General features: G+C 40.1%; 1 pseudogene; it reads left to right on the forward strand.

The window, feature by feature from the left end:
* The first annotated feature begins 7,687 nt into the window (after positions 1–7,687).
* The window catches only part of LOC137274720 (vascular endothelial growth factor receptor 1-like), a 78,831-nt pseudogene continuing 62,184 nt past the window's right edge, over positions 7,688–24,334 (forward strand).

The raw sequence follows: 24,334 nt of genomic DNA on the forward strand, positions 1-24,334 counted from the left end.
TTCAGTGGTTTTGACCTAGCATTCATTACGGGTTTAAATATGTTTTTTGAAATTTTTATTCTGTTTTTTTTTTTTAATTTCAATGCCCTTCTATTTGAAGAAAACAACATCTATGATCAAAGTGGGGAAAAAACGAGCCACAAAAAGGCAGAGAGGAAGTTGCAGCTAACATACACAGATTAAAGCTGAATGATCTGAACTTTTCTCATCTTTCAAATATATTTATTGGAAACAATAAGGACAAGATATCTCTTTCAACTTTACCTGCTCAAGCTATAGTCTCATTAGCAACCTGATGACAGATGAAAAAGTGAATGATTAATAAATCTTCACCCAGTCAGTGTTGTATAGTTCGTGAAGTAGCTGTACATCTTTGAATTTGAAGAGTCTATAAAGCTCTTGAAGCGATAGGTTTTTGGTGATTGAAGCAGCCTTATAATTCTGTGGACGGCAGTGTACACTTCTGGAAGCGGTTGTATAATCAGAAGTAAGTCGTTTTGGGTGACTCAAGGTAGTCTTCAAGACTGGCTGTGTTTAGAATGGGTGCCCGTTATGTTGTTGACTGTTATATGATACACATTCATGAGCCTATTCATAAACCTAGAAACATTCGGACGACCCGGGATTCGAACCTGTAACCATACACATTTCTAAAATTCTGAAGCGAGACACACGAACTTTATCCACTCTCCTACTCAGACAGTTCCATACAGTCAGAAGTCTCGCTCCGTGCATATCCCAGTGGACGAGAAATGTGTGTTCACCTTAACATGCGATTGTAGTTTCAAATTGTTTTTTATGCACTTTAATATCTATTTTGAAGCACAGAAACTGTTTATTTCATAATTTGTTACCTGAAGTTAGTGGTGCATTTATTGCCGATTTGACGTTTTTTGGGGGTACCAAGATTCAGAGTCAAAGAAAACGGGCATCGTGAGGCTGGAACATGGCAAAAACAGCTTGTATATCCACAGAACTCTTCTTCTTGTTCTCTGCCTTATCGCTGGAATATGCTGAGTGCGGCATAGAACAGCAGACACAACAAACACAGCTTGAAATTTGGCAAGCATGTTTTTTGAAGACATTTTGTTCAAATTAATATATTTTTAATGATGTTTAGGAAAATAATTTGAAAATCAAATTTTACAAAAACCTGTTAGTTGTCAGAGAGAGAGGACTGGTGGTCAGTCTTGGTGATGCCAACTCACCCAAACAGCATGGATTGTTGCCCATATATGTCAGTCACTGGACAACCAGCTTGCAGATGGAGAGAGAGAGAGAGGGAGAGAGGTCGAGAGAGAGGTCGAGAGAGAGAAAATACTGATGGTATTTGCTGTTGTTCATTACTGTGATAATAAATATGTCCTCTCATTATTAGTCATGTTTTCTTTTATGTTAACTCTTCCTGAGAGTCTTGTTCTGTGATGTTTTTACCCTTATGGTTGGTGTAGGACAGACATTCAGTGGTTTTGACCTAGCATTCATTACGGGTTTAAATATGTTTTTTGAAATTTTTATTCTGTTTTTTTTTTTAATTTCAATGCCCTTCTATTTGAAGAAAACAACATCTATGATCAAAGTGGGGAAAAAACGAGCCACAAAAAGGCAGAGAGGAAGTTGCAGCTAACATACACAGATTAAAGCTGAATGATCTGAACTTTTCTCATCTTTCAAATATATTTATTGGAAACAATAAGGACAAGATATCTCTTTCAACTTTACCTGCTCAAGCTATAGTCTCATTAGCAACCTGATGACAGATGAAAAAGTGAATGATTAATAAATCTTCACCCAGTCAGTGTTGTATAGTTCGTGAAGTAGCTGTACATCTTTGAATTTGAAGAGTCTATAAAGCTCTTGAAGCGATAGGTTTTTGGTGATTGAAGCAGCCTTATAATTCTGTGGACGGCAGTGTACACTTCTGGAAGCGGTTGTATAATCAGAAGTAAGTCGTTTTGGGTGACTCAAGGTAGTCTTCAAGACTGGCTGTGTTTAGAATGGGTGCCCGTTATGTTGTTGACTGTTATATGATACACATTCATGAGCCTATTCATAAACCTAGAAACATTCGGACGACCCGGGATTCGAACCTGTAACCATACACATTTCTAAAATTCTGAAGCGAGACACACGAACTTTATCCACTCTCCTACTCAGACAGTTCCATACAGTCAGAAGTCTCGCTCCGTGCATATCCCAGTGGACGAGAAATGTGTGTTCACCTTAACATGCGATTGTAGTTTCAAATTGTTTTTTATGCACTTTAATATCTATTTTGAAGCACAGAAACTGTTTATTTCATAATTTGTTACCTGAAGTTAGTGGTGCATTTATTGCCGATTTGACGTTTTTTGGGGGTACCAAGATTCAGAGTCAAAGAAAACGGGCATCGTGAGGCTGGAACATGGCAAAAACAGCTTGTATATCCACAGAACTCTTCTTCTTGTTCTCTGCCTTATCGCTGGAATATGCTGAGTGCGGCATAGAACAGCAGACACAACAAACACAGCTTGAAATTTGGCAAGCATGTTTTTTGAAGACATTTTGTTCAAATTAATATATTTTTAATGATGTTTAGGAAAATAATTTGAAAATCAAATTTTACAAAAACCTGTTAGTTGTCAGAGAGAGAGGACTGGTGGTCAGTCTTGGTGATGCCAACTCACCCAAACAGCATGGATTGTTGCCCATATATGTCAGTCACTGGACAACCAGCTTGCAGATGGAGAGAGAGAGAGAGGGAGAGAGGTCGAGAGAGAGGTCGAGAGAGAGAAAATACTGATGGTATTTGCTGTTGTTCATTACTGTGATAATAAATATGTCCTCTCATTATTAGTCATGTTTTCTTTTATGTTAACTCTTCCTGAGAGTCTTGTTCTGTGATGTTTTTACCCTTATGGTTGGTGTAGGACAGACATTCAGTGGTTTTGACCTAGCATTCATTACGGGTTTAAATATGTTTTTTGAAATTTTTATTCTGTTTTTTTTTTTAATTTCAATGCCCTTCTATTTGAAGAAAACAACATCTATGATCAAAGTGGGGAAAAAACGAGCCACAAAAAGGCAGAGAGGAAGTTGCAGCTAACATACACAGATTAAAGCTGAATGATCTGAACTTTTCTCATCTTTCAAATATATTTATTGGAAACAATAAGGACAAGATATCTCTTTCAACTTTACCTGCTCAAGCTATAGTCTCATTAGCAACCTGATGACAGATGAAAAAGTGAATGATTAATAAATCTTCACCCAGTCAGTGTTGTATAGTTCGTGAAGTAGCTGTACATCTTTGAATTTGAAGAGTTTATAAAGCTCTTGAAGCGATAGGTTTTTGGTGATTGAAGCAGCCTTATAATTCTGTGGACGGCAGTGTACACTTCTGGAAGCGGTTGTATAATCAGAAGTAAGTCGTTTTGGGTGACTCAAGGTAGTCTTCAAGACTGGCTGTGTTTAGAATGGGTGCCCGTTATGTTGTTGACTGTTATATGATACACATTCATGAGCCTATTCATAAACCTAGAAACATTCGGACGACCCGGGATTCGAACCTGTAACCATACACATTTCTAAAATTCTGAAGCGAGACACACGAACTTTATCCACTCTCCTACTCAGACAGTTCCATACAGTCAGAAGTCTCGCTCCGTGCATATCCCAGTGGACGAGAAATGTGTGTTCACCTTAACATGCGATTGTAGTTTCAAATTGTTTTTTATGCACTTTAATATCTATTTTGAAGCACAGAAACTGTTTATTTCATAATTTGTTACCTGAAGTTAGTGGTGCATTTATTGCCGATTTGACGTTTTTTGGGGGTACCAAGATTCAGAGTCAAAGAAAACGGGCATCGTGAGGCTGGAACATGGCAAAAACAGCTTGTATATCCACAGAACTCTTCTTCTTGTTCTCTGCCTTATCGCTGGAATATGCTGAGTGCGGCATAGAACAGCAGACACAACAAACACAGCTTGAAATTTGGCAAGCATGTTTTTTGAAGACATTTTGTTCAAATTAATATATTTTTAATGATGTTTAGGAAAATAATTTGAAAATCAAATTTTACAAAAACCTGTTAGTTGTCAGAGAGAGAGGACTGGTGGTCAGTCTTGGTGATGCCAACTCACCCAAACAGCATGGATTGTTGCCCATATATGTCAGTCACTGGACAACCAGCTTGCAGATGGAGAGAGAGAGAGAGGGAGAGAGAGAGAGAGAGAGGTCGAGAGAGAGAAAATACTGATGGTATTTGCTGTTGTTCATTACTGTGATAATAAATATGTCCTCTCATTATTAGTCATGTTTTCTTTTATGTTAACTCTTCCTGAGAGTCTTGTTCTGTGATGTTTTTACCCTTATGGTTGGTGTAGGACAGACATTCAGTGGTTTTGACCTAGCATTCATTACGGGTTTAAATATGTTTTTTGAAATTTTTATTCTGTTTTTTTTTTTTAATTTCAATGCCCTTCTATTTGAAGAAAACAACATCTATGATCAAAGTGGGGAAAAAACGAGCCACAAAAAGGCAGAGAGGAAGTTGCAGCTAACATACACAGATTAAAGCTGAATGATCTGAACTTTTCTCATCTTTCAAATATATTTATTGGAAACAATAAGGACAAGATATCTCTTTCAACTTTACCTGCTCAAGCTATAGTCTCATTAGCAACCTGATGACAGATGAAAAAGTGAATGATTAATAAATCTTCACCCAGTCAGTGTTGTATAGTTCGTGAAGTAGCTGTACATCTTTGAATTTGAAGAGTCTATAAAGCTCTTGAAGCGATAGGTTTTTGGTGATTGAAGCAGCCTTATAATTCTGTGGACGGCAGTGTACACTTCTGGAAGCGGTTGTATAATCAGAAGTAAGTCGTTTTGGGTGACTCAAGGTAGTCTTCAAGACTGGCTGTGTTTAGAATGGGTGCCCGTTATGTTGTTGACTGTTATATGATACACATTCATGAGCCTATTCATAAACCTAGAAACATTCGGACGACCCGGGATTCGAACCTGTAACCATACACATTTCTAAAATTCTGAAGCGAGACACACGAACTTTATCCACTCTCCTACTCAGACAGTTCCATACAGTCAGAAGTCTCGCTCCGTGCATATCCCAGTGGACGAGAAATGTGTGTTCACCTTAACATGCGATTGTAGTTTCAAATTGTTTTTTATGCACTTTAATATCTATTTTGAAGCACAGAAACTGTTTATTTCATAATTTGTTACCTGAAGTTAGTGGTGCATTTATTGCCGATTTGACGTTTTTTGGGGGTACCAAGATTCAGAGTCAAAGAAAACGGGCATCGTGAGGCTGGAACATGGCAAAAACAGCTTGCTTGAGCTTGACAGATGTAGAAAAATAAAACAGTTGCATTTTTATAATTGTCCAGATGAGGCCGACCACTTTGGGGACACCCCCCATACATATTATCCAATACCACAAGTGTTAAGTCGTGGTTGGTTTGACGTCAGGAAACATATTCAGATAAAATTCGAAAGATATGACACAGTGCTTTTGAAGTTCGGAATCTAGCAGGTAGAGTTCGTGCAGGTTCAGGTTTAGGAACTGTGCTTGATGTTAGAATGTGGGTGAAGATCCGGGTTTCAGTTGGTCTTCAGCAACCCATGCTTGTCGTAAAAAGGCGACTAACGGATCGGGTGGTCAGGTTCACTGACGCATGTCAACCTATCTCACTTAGGTTGATCGATGCTCGTGTTTATAGTATTGATCACTGTCCGGTTTAGGATAGATCCCCAGTTACCAGCAGCCCGTGAGGATACGGGTTAGAATTCAGCAACTCATGCTTGTCGTGAGAGACGACTAACGGGATGGGGCGGTCGCTGACTTGGTTGACACGTAATCGTATCCTAATTGGATAGAGTACACCATGCTCATGGTGTTGATCACTGGATTGTCTGGTCCACACTTAATTATTCCTAGACTGCTGCCACAAAACTGAAATATTGCTGAGTGCAGCGTTAAATACCAAGCAACCTACCCGGTTGCCAGCGTATAATTGTACCTATGCGACATGGATCACTGGCTTATCTGCACCAAAGATGAATATTTATACTAAACTGTGTTTATAAATGACACGCCTATAACAAAATGAAGGATATATCAAGAGGGGTGGGGATTTGGGTGTGTGTGTGGAGGGTGGGTTGGGGTGGTAGTGGTGGTGTTGTCCGGTTGCTGCCCCGACCCCTTTTCATGAAGCCTTCACATATATATAATTTGGTCGAATTGCGTAAAGTCAACTAATACGAATCGAACTGTAGATATAGCAAGCACTTGACTGTACCTGGATTATTGTTGAGTGCGGTGTGCAGAAAATACAGAGCAATACACTTCAAAACTTGCTAATATTTGGGTGTACTCTCCATAAGAAGTGTGGCAGCTGGATGACAACCCTCAAATGGATAATGGTTATAAACGCCCACACCACTTTCATGAAGTGGTTAGCGTCGCCTCCCTCGACGCCTGTGCACCAAGATTACAGGACAGAAGCAGTCAACTAGTCAGTCTTTCTTTGCACTCACCAGGCCACAGGTCTATAGTACAGCACAGTGCACATACATTATTATTAGGCAATTGAAAGTAATTCATTTCTGCGTAGAAAGGCATGGTACAGAAACATTGACATTTTCCAGGCGTTCCTTACTAGAATGGGTTAATAGAGAGAGAGATATATAGAGATACATATTGTGATATACAAAGTAATATTTCTGAATATACTTATTGCTCAAAGTGTGGTAGGCTGGACACAAAGAAAATGATATTCATGTTCAATTCTATTAAAACATCACATTTTGCATAATCTTTTTTTTTTAAATTCCAGTGTATCTACCCGTTTATTTTAAACACCCTTTTGTATGTCTGTTTTGTCGTGCATTGCAGAAGCATGGTTATGGATACTGAGTCTGTGGCAACTGTCGTTCTTCTCCACGAACAAAACAAAAAGCAAAATAGTTTCTGTTGCCGCTGACATTTTCATTTACACACTGTTTGACAGGTTATTTGGGAATACGTCATTTTCAAAGAAGAAAGCAAGTACATTTAAATCGAAAAGGAGTCCCACTGGGATGGGAGAGAACACGTGGAAGATCTAGACTTGCTGTATTTACGGCAAAAACGGTACGGTGAAGGATGGGTCAGGGGGGAAATAATATGGTTGAAAATATTTCATCTGAAGCCTCTGGCTGACGGCGTCGGTTCCAAATGTATTCCCGTGCTTCAAATACTCAATAACACCCGTAGCTTGGCCAACACATGATGTTTATCTCCTAAACAGAGGTATAGGCAGTATAGTAGAAACAGTTGGTAGTACTACATGAAGTTAAGAAGGTTATCAGAGTGACGATTTGCCTGAACCGTCTGTATTTCAACATTGGTTCGAGACCCAGATTCCGAAGTTAAGAAGGTCATCAGAGTCACGATGTGCCCAAACCTGTCTGTATTTCAACATTGGTTCGAAACATAGATTCGCCCTGATTATCATTCTTCATTTCTCAGCACCATACATATCAACGTTGATATCATCAATATGATAAACACTTTTACCTGTATTACATTGCCCTTTCATCCCTTTAAATGACGTCTTCTTCAAAGCGGCCGTAAGCCTTGTCATAACCTTTTATAACCAAATGGTTTCTCTACAGCCAAGAATTCTGATATCGTCCCACAATGGCCAAGAACACGATCCAGTCGTTCAAGTCGGACCGTGTCTACAGCAAGCAGCAAAAGAACATGTTGATAGTGTACACAGCTCCAGAACCCAAATCCTTCAATGGCGCCCTCTTGCGGAAGGCAGTGGAGACTCTGGAAGCAGACGGCCACAGTGTAGAAGCGTCAGACCTGTACGCCATGCACTCTGACCCAGTTTGTGGAAGGACGGACATCGTCGGTCAGTGTCAAACTCGTGGGGTATTCTGGATAGGATGTGTAAAAGTACGTGTGTGCGTCCGCTGGAGTGGCTGTTATAGTAGTCCCAGAAATAACTGAGAAAAGTAATGATGTATCTATAATCAAATACATGTGCAGTGTATGAAATAGGCATACATCTATAGAAACTGTAGGAGTTTTACTGAATATGTTGCGATGTGATTCTTCTACAGAGTCAAAGAGTCTCCACAGAACTTTGTGAGACCTCCTTGCCATGAAATACACTGAATGCGCCTACCGCAGTACCGAACAAAGTTTGTAGGGAAACCGCGTGAAACCCGTTTTAGTATATTCTGTCGCTCATTAGTCTCCATATTCTCAATAGAGTTAAGATCTGGGCTGTAGCTGGGTCATTAAAAAACTTGAACATTTTCGTCTGACAACCACTGTTTTGTGTAGCCAGCAGTGTAGTTTGGGGCACATGGGCATGTAACGCTAAAAACTGCCATCAAGGTATATACAGTCCCTGATGGGATATTTCCCTTTTTATAGTACTAATACCCCATCAAGGACAATATATACCTTGATGGCAGTTTCTAGCTTTACAAGCCCCTGTGCTCACCATACGACTCGTCTATAATACACGACATCGTGGTACAATATACACGACTGGATAATTTCCATCCCCGCCTTGCAAGACGCGCTGTGATTGGAGTGCCATGTCCATTCACACAGTCTACAAAGGCCTGTTACCTTTAATATTTGACATCGTTACTTTTATTTTCTTAAGTGCATAATGATCTCAGTCATTCTTTGTTGCATTACAAAAAAGACATAAATATGTCTACTCTTGTGTTGTGTTTTCTATTCGTGTGCTGTGCGTTACTTCGAAAATGGGAATAATTTTCTTTTGTATGAATCAGTCTACAGTAAACCAATATAAAATTGTTGATCAATAGAGAGTCTCACCCATGTGTCTACTGATACCAATCATATCAATACGGGTTGGTAAAGTTACAAATATCCGATGCTTGTAGAGGATATTTTTACTTTTGACAACGGGTGTTGGTAAAACTGATATCGCTAGACACGAGGATGAGATAAAACCAAATCTACTTTCAGACACGGGTAGGCTACCCGCCGTCGTCGCACGTAGAACGCAACGTCACAGAAGAACCGTGACGTCATGGCATTGTTCATTGTCATTGTTACCGTGACAAAGTGATATTTTGCATCGTATGAAAAATATGAACCCCAATATGTTTGCCCACGAAGGTAATAAAAATATATACACATGCACAAACTATAAATGTTTATGACTGAATTAACCCGCCATAGATTCTTGAACCTATGAATGTCACGATATGACAAGGAAAACGTTCTGCACGTGCAACTCCATTTCCCTACCATCTGAATCTTGAAAATCAAGTTTCACACACTTGGTTTCAACGGTCAACGGTTTAGAGTTAGAAAATCAGTCATGGTGTGGAGAAAGTAAACTACCGCTGGCTGGAATCCAAATGGGTCGTCATCACGGCGTCATCACCGGTTTAGTTGCCAAACATAATCAAACGGTTGCCAAACATAATCAAACAAATGTTGTCAGTGACAGTCATAGATCTCCTTATAATAGTTACCATTGAGAATCCAAAGTAGCAGATCACAAAAATAGTGGATGGCGCTTAACTTTCGTGCATGTGTATATATTTTGTAGCAACATTACCTACGGGATGACAATACCTTGACTCAGCCTGTTGTGGATGTTGTTACGGTTAAGAATTAGCCGTGACAAAGGGTGTAGTGAGTGAGTTAATATTTAGCGTCACATCGGCAATATTGCTGCCATATCGTGACGAGAACAGTTTAATTTATATCAAGATTAGAATTAATACATTTAGAACATAAAAACCTGCCATCGAAGGACAGTAAAATACTAGACTATCACAGATATGAACATAAAACTAGCATGTAAAACTAAAATACTGTAATCAGAGAAGACAATACAATATAAAATACGGGCTATAGGTCACCAACAACTGAGGGTAAATCACCATACTAGGGACCATGGGGACTTACATTACTTTTGCTGCCTTAAGAAAGCAATTATTAGATGATAATTTACTTTATTAAAAAGATCCTTAATGGTTTTGGCACTGAAATATTTATCCCTTGTGACAGCAAAATCAACACAGTCAAGCAAGACATGCTTGACCGTGATTCTCTCATCACAAGGGATACAAAACGGAGGATCCTCGCCTTTTAACAAATACTCATGAGTGTACCTTGTATGACCAATGCGACATCGTCGCATAATGACCTCTTCAAATCTGGACAGATAACCCAAGTAAGTATAACCGATAGTTGGCTTGATTTGGTGTAATTTATTGATACCTACTTGAGTATCCCACTTCTTTTGCATAAGATGACGGATATAAGATCTAATAACAGCTTTATAGTCAGAGTATGGAATCAGAAGTGGTGTTACAGATTTTTTCAGCGCTGCCTTAGCAGCAAGATCATCCATCGCGTTACCAGAGATTCCAACATGGCTCGGTAACCAACAGAGGACGATGTCGCATTGGCCAGTAGCAAGAGCATTATGCAATTCAATAATGTCTAATAAAAGTGGATGCTTGCATGAAAGATTCTTAATAGCCTGAAGGCACGGAAGAGAGTCAGAAAAGATTATGTATCGTTTACATTTGGGGTGTCTATCAATATACTTAAGAGCCGTTAGCATTGCGTTTGCTTCTGCAGTAAAAATAGAGCTATTATCCGGTAGTCGGGAAGATATTGTTCTGGATCCAATGACAGTGGCACAAGCTACGGTGCCACCATCCTTGGATCCATCTGTAAATAAGGATTTGTATGTATTATATTTACTTTTTAGCTGATTAAATTCTTGTTTATATTGTAATTCATTAGTTTCGGATTTTTTTAATGCTGTCAGTGTCACATCAACTTGTGGTCTCACAAATTGCCAAGGAGGAGAAGAAAGCAGGCGGAAAGGGGCTATATTATCTAGTCCAATCGCTGCAGCAGAAAGGAAAGGTGTGGCTCTTATGTCAAGAGGCGGAACTAGAGAAGGTTTCTTGGTGTACAAATCTGCATAGAGAGGGGTAAAAACACATTTATATGCAGGATGTGATTCGTTAGCGTAGAGTTTTGTAACATATTGTAAAGCTAATTTTACACGCCATTGGGAAAGAGATGGCTCATCGGCTTCAACATAGAGACTGTCAACAGGAGAAGTTCTGAAAGACCCAAGACAAAGTCTCAGACCTTGGTGGTGGACAGAATCCAATAGTTTTAGATCGCTTTTGCAGGCTCCACCATATACGATGGAACCATAATCAAGTTTGGATCTGATGAGTGATCGATACAGATGTAGCAGGGTAGCTTGATCTCCTCCCCACTTTGAACTAGACACGACTTTCAACAAGTCAAGCGCCTACAGGCATTTATGCTTGAGGTATTTAATATGTGGCAAGAAAGTCAGATGAGAGTCAAAAATAAGTCCCAAGAACTTGGCCTCCTTTACAACCTTGATAGGAGTGCCATTTAAAATTAGTTCTGGGTCTCTGTGTGGTTTATATTTCCTACAGAAATGTATACAATTTGTTTTGGATTTAGAAAATTTAAAACCGTTTTCAAGACACTATTTATGGATTTTATTGAGACACAACTGTAGTTGCCTCTCCATTGTATGCATATTTTTACCACGACAAGAAACATTAAAATCGTCCACGAAAAGTGATCCATCAACTGAATGATTTAAAACCCCTGAAAGGCTGTTTAGTTTAATACTAAATAATGTCACAGACAAAATACTGCCTTGTGGAACACCCTGATCCTGACTGTAATGATCAGACAGGGTAGAACCCACTCGAACTTGAAACGCTCTGTCATTTAAAAAGTTTGCTATAAATTGAGGTAAACGACCTCGCAAGCCTAAGTCATGTAAGTCTCTTAAAATACCATATTTCCAGGTTGTGTCATATGCTTTTTCTAGATCAAAAACGACAGACACAGCATGTTGTCGTGTTGTTGTATTTGAAATTCAGGTACATAATTTGAAGAAGATGAGTGTTTGGCCAGGGTTTCACCAAGTTTATTTGCAATATCTGATTTATTAGTCAGTAGTTGGTCCCCATCTTGGAGGTGGTGAATGCTAGATTTAGAGCCCTTACCTTTGATTTTCAGAATCATGTTCCACACCTTTGATATCGGCGTACGTGCATTGATCTTTGATACATACATTCACCAAGAATGGCGTTTACTTTGCTTGAAGGTACGTCGTGCTTTAGCATTTAGAATTTTAAATTTATTCAAATTGTGGACCAGAGGATGGCGACGGAAATAATGTTCAGCTTTTTTCCGAGCCTTTCTAGCCTGTTTGCAATTATCATTAAACCACAGTTTTCTAATGTGTGGAAGTACAGAGGACATAGGAATACATTGATTGGCTACGTTATTCAGTTCATCAGAAAAGCACTTTATGGCGTCAGCAACATCAGCAAAAAGTTCAGGTTTAAGTTTGTCAGCACAAAGGGTTTCAAATAAAGACCAGTTAGCCTTCTTAAAATTCCATCGGGATGATGGAGGAACATCAGAGGGGGTTACAGGTGTTAGAATTGTTGGAAAGTGATCACTTCCACAGAGGTCGGCATGGGCGCACCAGTCAAATTCATTCAAGAGATTTGAGTCAGTGAGTGACAAATCGAGATTAGAATATGTACCAGTACCAGGATGTAAATACGTGTGTGAACCATCGTTATAAATGCATAAGTCATTATTTGAAATGAATTCCTCAAGTAATTTACCTTTATTGTTTGTGTGGTCACTGCCCCAAAGTGGGTTGTGGCAATTTAAATCGCCCATTATGATGCATGGTTTGGGAAGCTGATCATAAAGTGCTTGAAGATCAGCTAGCTGAAACGTCAACGTTGGAGGAATGTAAAGTGAGCACAAGGTAAAAACAACGTGCATAGTTATCCGAACTGCGACAGCCTGAAGACTGGTATGAAGCAACACAGGACTGTGGATCACACCCTGCTTTACTAGAACAGAAGATCCACCAGTAGCCTTAGTCCCTGGTGGAGAGAATGAATGGTAAGTATTGTATTGACATAAAACAAAGCTGTCAGTTTCTTTTAAATATGTCTCCTGGAGACATATTGCTGACGGCTTATAATCTTGTATTAGTAAGTGTAAATCATTAAAATTGGTCCTGAGACCTCTGCAGTTCCACTGAATTAATGAAGAACTGGAAACGCTCATGTGACAGGAGGTTGCACAGGAGATCTATTTTTCCCTTTTCTAGGCGACTAACTTCTGTTGCGCCGAGGGGAGATAGGAGAGATCCATGTCCTCCAAAGATTGAAACCTATTATGTATCCGTATAGGATCACGCTGACCCTTCGGTACACGATCTGATTTATCTAGCTTTGGGTTGGTCGTCTTCACAACAGGAGATGGTTGTGATACCGATGTAGGAGCCAATGGCGGTTGGTATCACTGTAGATTGATCTTCAGTTTGTGATGAAGAAGAACATGATGATTGTTGAAGACGTTTAGTCTGAACTGGAGTCGAGGACTCAAGCCACGTGTACTCGGTCTGGCAAGCTACCGAATGACATGAAACAGGTCTGGAAACATTTTGGACTGAGGCAGAAGCGGTGGCCGCATAAGATGGCCCTGGTTTTTCATGAGCCAGAACATATGTCTTCGCTTCTGAAAAGGTGAGATTGCGGTCATGTTTCAGTTTTGAAGTTTTTGATTGAAATGACCATGTAGGACAGTCTCTGGAAGATGAGGGGTGATTCCCTGAGCAGTTTACACATGAAGGAGGTTCGTCACAGAGTGTACTGTCTTCTCATTTGCCACCACAGCGATGACAGGCAGCTGGGTTATGGCATGATTTTGAGCCATGGCCATACTTTTGACACCTGTAGCACCTAAGGGGATTTGGGATGTAAGAATCCACCCTTAAATGACAATATCCAGCTTTTAGTGAATCTGGGCGTTTAGGAAGACCGAATGTAAATAAATACGTGTTGGTCTTAAGAAGTTCCTTGTTTCGTTTTGATGAAAAACGTTTCACAGCTGCAACTCCTTGTGAGCTTAATTCCGAAAGAATGTCATCTTCATCCATGTCTGAAAGACAACGACTTATATCTCTGACAACACCTTTACTGCTGTTAAGAGTCCTGTGAGGTGACACCGTTACAGGAACATTCGCTAATGACCTTGTTGATAGTAGGATTTGTGATTGAATCTGCTTTTTGCATTCAACCAGTAGACAGCCAGAACGCAGCTTTTTAATTTCTTTCACGTCACCTGCCAGACCTTCAATACCTTTTGCAATAGCAAACGGATTCAGTTTCAGTGGACCATCATTTAGTGAAGACATGACTAAAAAACGAGACCAATTTTCAGAATTAACAACGGCAGTGGGAGTCTCATCTTCAGACGAGAATGAGTCATCAGATTCATACGATCATTTTTTGAGTGGGGGCGCCATGGTTGTTTTAAATATAGTTCGCCCTCCTAGCTCCCCACCCACCATGGAGTGTCAACAAGGACGATGCCTTATGTCCATGGACCTCCAACAGACGGCACCAGGGATACCAGGAGGGTATACTCAAGCAGGAGAATATCTTGAAAAGATAAGTCCTACCAGATTGGCCCATGAGTCATCGCCTTCTGGGCATAAGACTCAAGGCAACTTCAGAACATCATATTCCAAAATCAAAAAGTTTGAGATGAACAATTAGGCCAAGACTCCAAATTATATTTGTGTAATGACATATATATATGTAATCCATGCACAGGGCTTGGCATGACCAGCCGATTGGTCGAACCGGGCCCATTCGACCACCCGTCTAGGCGAAGTCAGGGCCAAAGTGGTGTGATGAGCAACGGGAACACGGTTGCTCCTCATTCATGGTTAATCTGCACGACGACTGTCATCTGCGAACCCTGCGGAGGACATGCGACTCGACAAGTGTTTTCAGAGTTACCTAACCTGTTCCTTCATTCCGCTGAACCGGAAGCTGGCAGGGGTAATGGAGGCAAAGAACACTCTGTGAGAGCACCAGCGGCGCTTAAAACGTTGATTAAAATATATTTCACGTGAGTAATTGTTAAGTATGAGGTTGGAAATCTGAGAGCACAACCCTGTGAGTAAATGTGTGTCTATATTTGATGGTGGCGATATTTTATTTTGACATGAAAAATATTTTTCGGACCGAAGCGAGGGAAGTTTGTTGCCAACCTTTGCTCGCTTCGCTCGCATATACGAAGACTGGTCAGTTTCGTTCTGCTGCGCAACCCATTTTGCGCTACACTTTGCCTGTGCTCTCAGCCACCAGGATCCCTTCCTCCGCCGCAACCCACGGCAAACGGGTTGGTGGACCAAATATCCCCCCGGGTCCACTACGGGGGTGTTGGCGAGCTCTTGGCGTGACCCAGCACCCACCACGAGGAGGTGGCTCGCCACGGGTGCCAACAAAAGGTGTAAGAAATCCCCTGTGAACCAGCAAAACAGAACAAAGTCAAGTCTAAAACATTCAAATATTGTATTATTTAGCAAAGAGAGCAAGTTATACAAAGTCACGATTCAATTTCACAATACCGAGTTCAAATACAATACAAATGAGACAAAGTCTGAGGCAATGGGTATCAAAATATATAGCAAACTCACCCAAGTTTTAGTGCGAGAGAGAAACAGTTATGCAGAACGTAACACAGCCAGCGGTCTGGCAGCTATATGTAGATCAGGCGTTGACGGGTGCTGAAAGATGTATACTCCAGTGAATGTGTCCGTGTCCGTGTCCGTACGGCAACTAGCGTTTATATGTACTTTCAGTCATAGCCACTAACATGGAGAGCTCTAGAACAATCACCCGGAAGTCAACAAATAATCAAAACATAAACTCAAGAGGAGGTAGCTCTAAAGTACTTCCGGAAAGCCTGCTGCCCAAATCGTAAAAGTGCTGACCATCTATTATGCGAAATGTAACCCATTATAATAATTAATACTTAATTAATAACAAAATTTACAGAAAATACACACACTTGTAACACTCTCCCCATGTTTCAGTCATAGCAATAATAACATAATAACATGACATGTAACAATATGAGTAATATTAGAAACTTCTTGCAGAATTACTAGGACAAAATACAGATACATACACACACACACACACACACACACACACACACACACACACACACACACACACACACACACACACACACACACACACACACACACACACACACACACACACACACACACACACACACACACACACATACATACATACATACATACACGGTAAAACTCCACCTCATAAGTCTTGTTCTTCATTTTGTGAAGATAAAGTCAAGTTGTGATCAGTAAAGACTTCAACTGGTAAATTTCCTGTGAAATGGGCCAAGGGATTACTGGTACCATTGCACAAAAAAGGAAAAGTGTCAGAAATTAATAATTATAGAAGCATAACACTATGAGTAAAATATTTACACTTATTTTGAGTAAGAGACTAACTCTGTTTTGTTCTTTGTATGAACAGCTGCCTGAATCACAAGCAGGGTTTAGAGCTGGTCACAGCACTTCGGACAACATTTTTCTTTTACAATACTTAGTACAAAAGTATCTTACAAAGACCAATGGTCGTTTTTACTGACTGTTTGTTGATTTAAAAAAGCGTTTGATTCTGTCAATAGAAAATTACTATGGTACTCTGTATTAAAAAGAGGCATTCATGGTAAAATATTCAACGTCTTGTTTGATATGTATCAAAATGTAAAGTCTGCTGTTAAAATAACAAATTCTTCAAATGTAAATCACTAAATGAATGTAATCGTATCACTTGGGCATCAAAGATAAAGGACCTACTATTTAGTTGGCTTCGGTTTAGTTAGGATCACACACGGAGTGGGCGATAAAAACATATTTCTCAATACCTTCGTACGAAGACTGTCATCAGCAAAATTGGTAATCTAGAATTTGTGATTCAAGTAAATTACGTAATTATAAAGAATATTAATCTCTATTGTCAGTTGAATATTTTTCGTATGTTATTCCAGAAAGAGAATACAGAAGGCTTTTATGTTTATTACGTATATGTGAGCTCCCATTAATGGTCAATATTGGTAGACGGTGCGGCATCGTCCGTGGTAATAGATTATGTACATCTTGTGCGCTAGGTTGGATAGAAGATGAATACGACCTCCTTCTAAAATGTCCATTGTATAACCATCTCAGATCAAAATACATACCAAGATATTACTGTCATCCACCCACGATATTGAAGTTTTAAATGTTGAACATTGCAAGATATATTAAGGAAGCTCTGTTACTCAGGAATTTCCATCTGTCATTATGATGATATTTTTTGTATTATGTTGTACATGGGCCGTTGGCCTTTATACCGATTATACTGAATCTGAACCTCCATTGGCAAAGTGGTGGTACCAAGGTACACTTTACAATGCTGTAAAGCTAACAAAAGACCTAATGTCTCTTTCTCAGTGGTAGAATAATCTCTTCGGTGCTTGGCAAATTTCCTTGAAAAATAACAAACTGGATGTTCAATTCCTGAATGATCGTCTTGAATCAGGACATCACCTGCACCAGCATCACTTGCATCAGTCTGCTTTCTCAAAATTTGGTGCCTGTAATATTGGAATATTCATGAGTAAGGCACTGACTTTTTCAAATGCAGTCTGACAACTGCTATCCCACCTGAATTTTACCTTTTCCCCTAAAAGGTTGGTAAGTGCAGATACAACATCTGAGACGTTTTGACAAAACTCTCTGTAACAGCCAGCCATACCCAAGAATCTCCTGAGTTCTCTATTACATTGAGGTACTGGCAAATGTACAATTGCTTCAACTTTAGCATGAACTGGTTGAGCCTGGCTGTGCCCTACAACATGCCCTAAAATTCAACTTGTGCTTTCCCGAATTCACATTTGGCGAAATTCACAGTCAACTAGGCCCCAGACAGTCTTTCAAAGAAAGCACGAGTCCTTTTCAGATGGCCATCCCATGTCGTAATCGATGACATCATTCATGTAAGCCTCGACACGATCTAGACCTGGTGTGACATTGTTGACGTGTCTCTGAAACGTCGCTGGCGCGTTCTCCAGACCAGACGGCATCATCTTGTATTCGTACAGTCCATCTGGCGTAGCAAATGCCGATATTTTCTTTGCACAGTCTGTCAGAAGCCCTTCAGTAAGTCAACATACTTATATGCTTAGCTTGGCCAATGCGATCAATGCAATCGTCCACTCTCGGAATAGGATACGAACCAGTTCGTGAGAGCGCACTGGCAGCTTTCATGTCAGCACAGCAACGCCAACCACCTCCACTCTTCGGCACAAGAACACAAGGTGAACTCCACAGACTGTCACTGGGTCCAATAATGTCATTGTCCAGCATCTATTTTACCTCTTTCCGCAGAATTTCACGTTTCACTGGATTCGTCCGATATGGGTGTTGTTTTACAGGCACAGCATCACCTACATCTATATCATGGCTAACAACATCAGTTCGACCAGGCACATCAGGAAATATGTGAGAGAACTCATGAATCAAATCTGACATCTGAACTTTCTGTTCAGAGGATAAACGTGGTAGATGCTCATCAAGGTGAGCTGACACATCAGCATTTCTCAACTTTGGTGAAACACCATCACTAAGATCATCAAATTTCACATTGCTAACACAATCATCAATGTTGTCAACACTTTCACAGTTGTCTTTAGTACAATCAGTAAATGAGGAGACTGTGGCGATACAATTGACATGTTTGGTTTCTAACCTGTCATTATATTTCTTAATCATGTTGACATGACACAATTTCTTTTGCTTACGACGACCATTCGTCAGGACGACTTAGTCTGTGTTGCAAACGTTTTTGTCCACAACATATGGACCTTGATACCTTGCTCTCAGTGGCTGACCAGGAATGGGAAGCAAAACTAACACTTTCTCACCACAAATAAGATTTCTCTCTTTTGACTTTCTGTCATAGTTTAGCTTCATTTTTCCTTGCCAACTCACTTGCTTTTGATAGTCTGTCCCTAAATGTAGACACATAGTCTAAGAGATTGATCTCATGTCTGTCCTTGAGCCATTGTTCTCTTACATGTTTTAGTGGTCCATGCACACTGTGACAAAATACAAGTTCAAAGCTGCTAAACCCTAAACTTTCCTAAACTCACTCTCTGACAGCAAACACCAACAACTGCACACCCTCATCCAAATCTTTATCTGTCTGAAAACAATAAGTCTTGATCATATTTTTCAAAGTTTGATGAAACCTTTCTAAAGCTCCCCGTGACTCTGGATGATAAGCACTAGACCTACCTTGCTTAATACCTAACTGGTACATAGCTTGTTGAAACACCTTACACATACAGTTTGAACCCTGATCAGACTAAACAACATCTGGCAAACCAACTAATGTGAAAAACTTGATCAAAGCCTTGACAATTACAGGAGCAACGATCCTACGAAGCGGAATTGCTTCAGGAAATCTGGTAGAAGCACGCATAATAGCGGGCAAATACTGATTACCAGACTTAGTCTTAGGTAGTGGACCAACAATATCAATAATAACTCTATGGAAAGGTTCCTCAAAATCCAGTATGGATTTTACGGGAGCAGAAGGAATTTTCTGATTCGGTTTTCCAACACTTTGGCATGCATGACAGGTCTTACAAAATTGAGTCACATCTTGTATCAAACTGTGCCAAAAGAAATGTGCCAAATTTTTCTTGCAAGTTTTGTTTACACACAGTTGACCTGCCATGGGGCTTTCGTGTGCGAATGAAAGTACATGTTTTCAATATACTTTTGGTACCACAATGTGATGGTACAATTTCCATTCATCCTCCGCAGAAACATCTAGCTAAACATCAGAACACCATCCTTGTAGTTATATCAAACTGGAACCTCCTCCAAAGAAACAGCCTTACTAGCCAACTTCTGCACTTCAACATCCTCACCCTGTGTACTAATAAGCTGCTCTCTGGAAAGAATGTGTTCACCACCTGACAAACTATCTGACTTATCAAGTAGTCTTGAAGAGCCACTACTCTTTGAAGATAAGTCACCTCACACAAAGAATGATCCATGAACGTACCTGACAAATCATAAATGGAATCATTCGGCAAAGAAGTCTTGGAAGAAATGCCTTTTGACATTGAACGAGTCACTGCACAAGAACGAAAACTACCCCGAAATTCATCCTCCAACTTTTCTGTACTAACTGAACTCTTCGGTAAAACAGTGACAATTGGATCAGTGCCAACTTTGGACCCCATAAGATCATTAGCGATCAACGAATCGACACCTGGAACTGGGAGAGAGTCAAGAACACCAACTTTTACCTCACCTGAAATCAGATCTGAAGTCAAATTCACAAAATGGAGAGGGGCAGAAGAATTGCCACCTATACCGTGAAGCAAAACATCTGAGTTAGCTGAAGACTCATCAGAAAAAGGCAAAATATCCTTCAAAGTCAGAGATTGAAGAGTTCTAGTATCCAATCCCTCAAGAAAATAACGGGCCGTGGAGTAGAATTATCTCCCATAAGTGACACAGAAACCCTATAAACAAAGGGCAAAACCTCCTTCCGAACTACGAACTCTGGGGACTTATTCTCACAAACAAAACTCTCTTCAGAATCACCTGGAAAGAAAGGCTTAGGTGCAAGGGACACAAAAGCATTTGGGGAACCTGAAGCCTGATTTCTAAACTGGAATTTGTAACATGCAGAAATCACATGACCTGACTTCTTACAATATGCAGAAACGGGATCCGAACCACTGGTAGTCTTAGGCTTAGACTGAAAAGTATGTCCCTGCTTGCCACTAGGATTTGAACCTGTTCTAACACCATTGTAACCGGCATGTCCTGAAGTCTTAACCGGGGAAAAGCCCTTTTGGGCTGAAAACTTTGTATTACCCAGAGATCTAAAAGAACTATTGTGAGTCAAACAATAACCATCTGCCAACATTGCTGCCTTATGTAAATCATCAACCTTTTGTTCATCCAAATAAGTCCTAAGGTCAGAATGAACACTCTGCTTGAAACCTTCCATCAACACTAACTGTCTCAAACCATCAAAATTTGTAACCTCCTTGGACCCACCTATCAAACAATGTTTCCTTTTCTCTAACAAACTCTACAAAAGTCTCATTGTCTATTTTGTGAGCATTTCTGAATTTCTGACGATACGCCTCAGGCACTAACTCCTAAGATTTTAAAAGTGTACTCTTGACAAGATCATAATCTGAGCTTGGCTGTATTGACAAGGTTGAATAAGCATCCAGAGCTTTACCCTTCAGAAAAGTTTGCAGTAACGCAGTCCATGACTCTCTATGCCACTTCAGATTTTCAGCAACTTTCTCAAAATGTAGGAAATATTCGTGTACTTCTTTCTCATTAAAAGGGGGTTACAACCCTAACATGCCTTGCAATATCAAATGAGGTAAAATCTGAGGGTTGAGAGGGGTTTTCAAGCTTTATCAGTGCAATTTCTCTGTCAATTTGCAATTTCTTCAAATGTATCTTTTTCCATCTCAAACTTTTTCATTTCCTTTTCTGTTGTTTTTCATTTCCAACTGTTCTGAGCATCCCTCTGGCACAATTTCCAAAGCATCATCTTCAAAAACTCCCTCATCAATATAATGATTCAACACAATTTTCAAAATCTTGAAAGCATTTAGACCATCGCCACTTACGTGGAGAGCTCTAGAACAATCACCCGGAAGTCAACAAATAATCAAAACATATAAACTCAAGAGGAGGTAACTCTAAAGTACCTCCGGGACGCCTGCTGCCCAAATCCTAAAAGTGCTGACCATCTATTATACGAAATGTGTCATAATAATTATTACTTAATTAACAAAATTTACAGAAAATACACACTCCTAACAACATACATTAAATATAAAACGCATCCGAACGTATGTCATATGAGACACTAAAATTACAGTATATCACAGCAGTACAAAAAAATAAGAGGACACAATCACACAGAAGTTATAACCACATTGACGCACACATGAACACAATCATGCACTCTCTCACCCATACGTTCTCTCACGGATACACACATACTCTCTCTCACGCATGCACTCTCTCACTCATATACTCTCTCTCTCTCACCCATACACTCTCACACATATGCTTTCTCACCTACACGCGCTTTCACCGATGCACTCTCTCACCTAAACACCCTCCCATGCATACACGCTCTCGCCTACACACTCTCTCACCTACACACTCTCACCTATACGCTCTCGCATCCATGTACTCTCTCGCCTACACGTTCACTCAATCATACACTCTCTCAACTACACGCTCTCACCAACATGCTCTCGCATCCATGCACTCTCTCACTCATACACTCTCTCACTCATACGTTCTCTCACAGACAAGTGAAGGTCTCGGGGTAGAAAAGGCCTTCAGTAACCTATGCTTGCCATAAAGGCGACTATGCTTGTCGTAAGAGGCGACTAACGGGATCAGGTTGTCATGCTCGCTGGCACATGTCACCGGTTCCCAATTGGATTCGGTTCACTGGATTATCTGGTCCAGACTCGATTATTTACAGCCCGCCGTCATACAGCTGGAACATTGCTGAGTGTGGCGTAAAACTAAACTCACTCACTTACTCACCATTAGTAAACTGATAAATGGAAAAGTAATATTCCCGTATAAACAACACTGTAATTCCAATACGGAAGAAGTGAATGACTTACCTGACGTCGATTTGATGTTTGGATGTTTACCCAGTATATATACATACGATACACTAAAATTGTACACATTCTTCACACCAGGGATAATCAATAACAGGCATACCTGCTTTCTTTACAGTTTGTACTAATTAACGTGTGCCTCGTCATGTTCCAACGCACACAGTGACTTGACTCGTTCCCAGGGCAACTTCTGTTGTGTTTAACTTAACTTCAGCCATTTTATTCTATTAGTCGGAATTTTGCAATGAACGAATGAATAATAGTATGAATTTTGAGCAAGAATTGTGTGAATGAATGAAATAAATAAAGAAAAAGAATAAAAGAAAGAAGTACATATGTGAATGAATGAAAGAATAAATGATAAACCGCGGCCTTCTCTCCCAAAATATGTTAAAGAAAGCAAAAGTATCGCGAGAACTCATGTGTTAACATCAGCTGTCTTTTTTAAAAATCTACCCTTGGTTACATTAATACTTAATTCCGATATCTTATTGCATGTGGGGAATGGAGTGGGCATTTACAAAATGTTAACTGATACTGTCACACACCCGTCAAAAATAGAAAGTGTAAAACTACCACACAACGGTCTAAACACCTTCCCAGTTTCAACGAGATCAACGAGAAAGAAGAGAAAGAAGTTATGGAACTATAACCCTCAACCATCACAAGCATCAAAGGTGGATCAGAACAGACCGGCGATGTGTCACATTTTTCACAAACCTCAACTACACCATAACATTCGTTTTTAGATTATATTGCCAAAGCCTTTCTATTGGTAGAATAGGCCTTCAGCAACCCCTGCTTACCAAATTATGTTCTGTTAACGGCTGATATTAAAACTGCTGACTACAGTGCACGAGGGGTGGGTAGTTGATGCGTATTCTGTTCAAAGCGAATTTGTTTCGAAGTTTCTAGAACGTAGTATGGGGAGCGGTTATGGGCCGGGAAAGCTACTTTCTTAATAAGTAATAAGCTACTTTCTTACCCCTACTTTCCAGGAAAGTAGGGGTAGCTTTACCGGTCATAGAGGATGGGGCGCGTCACGGTATGTGATTACGGAGATGTAGCTTTACCAGGAATGAAGGCAATAAAAAACTAAGCTACCTTATTCACCATATTTAATTTGTTCGGTTTTGCTTGCCATATATTACAAGCAATGTAAATGAAATAAATGTATATATATGTAAAATGTAAGTTTACACAATAATATTCCTGTAAGCAGTTACTGCCATTTCATCATTGTAATCCTCACATCACTCCTGTTTTAACAGTTCAGATACACAGTCAACATATTCCATAGCATCTATGTCCTGGCTCCGTAGATCTTGACTCAGGGATCTAAGACGACTGTCTACCTGCCGGTAGCGGCGTTTCCTCTGTTAACTGATCACAGTGTTTATTCAGCTAAGTAGCTTTGGCGGTACAATCTTGCGTTGGAGAAAGTAGCTTTCCCTGAACTACGCTAATTTAAAAAGTAGCTCTCCCGGGCCGACACCGTGGGGAGGACACTGGATTGACGTAACTGCGATGTTCAGCTGAACTCAGCCAGGGCACTTCAGTATGAAATCTCCTCTTTCGCCAGTGAAGTCATCAGGGGTAGTGGATATTACTACGATTTACTAGCCAAGCCCTTATGGCGCAGTTTCATTCATTGGA

The sequence above is a fragment of the Haliotis asinina genome, chromosome 2, assembly GCF_037392515.1.
Source record: "Haliotis asinina isolate JCU_RB_2024 chromosome 2, JCU_Hal_asi_v2, whole genome shotgun sequence".
In the NCBI taxonomy this organism is placed as follows: Eukaryota; Metazoa; Mollusca; class Gastropoda; order Lepetellida; family Haliotidae; genus Haliotis; species Haliotis asinina.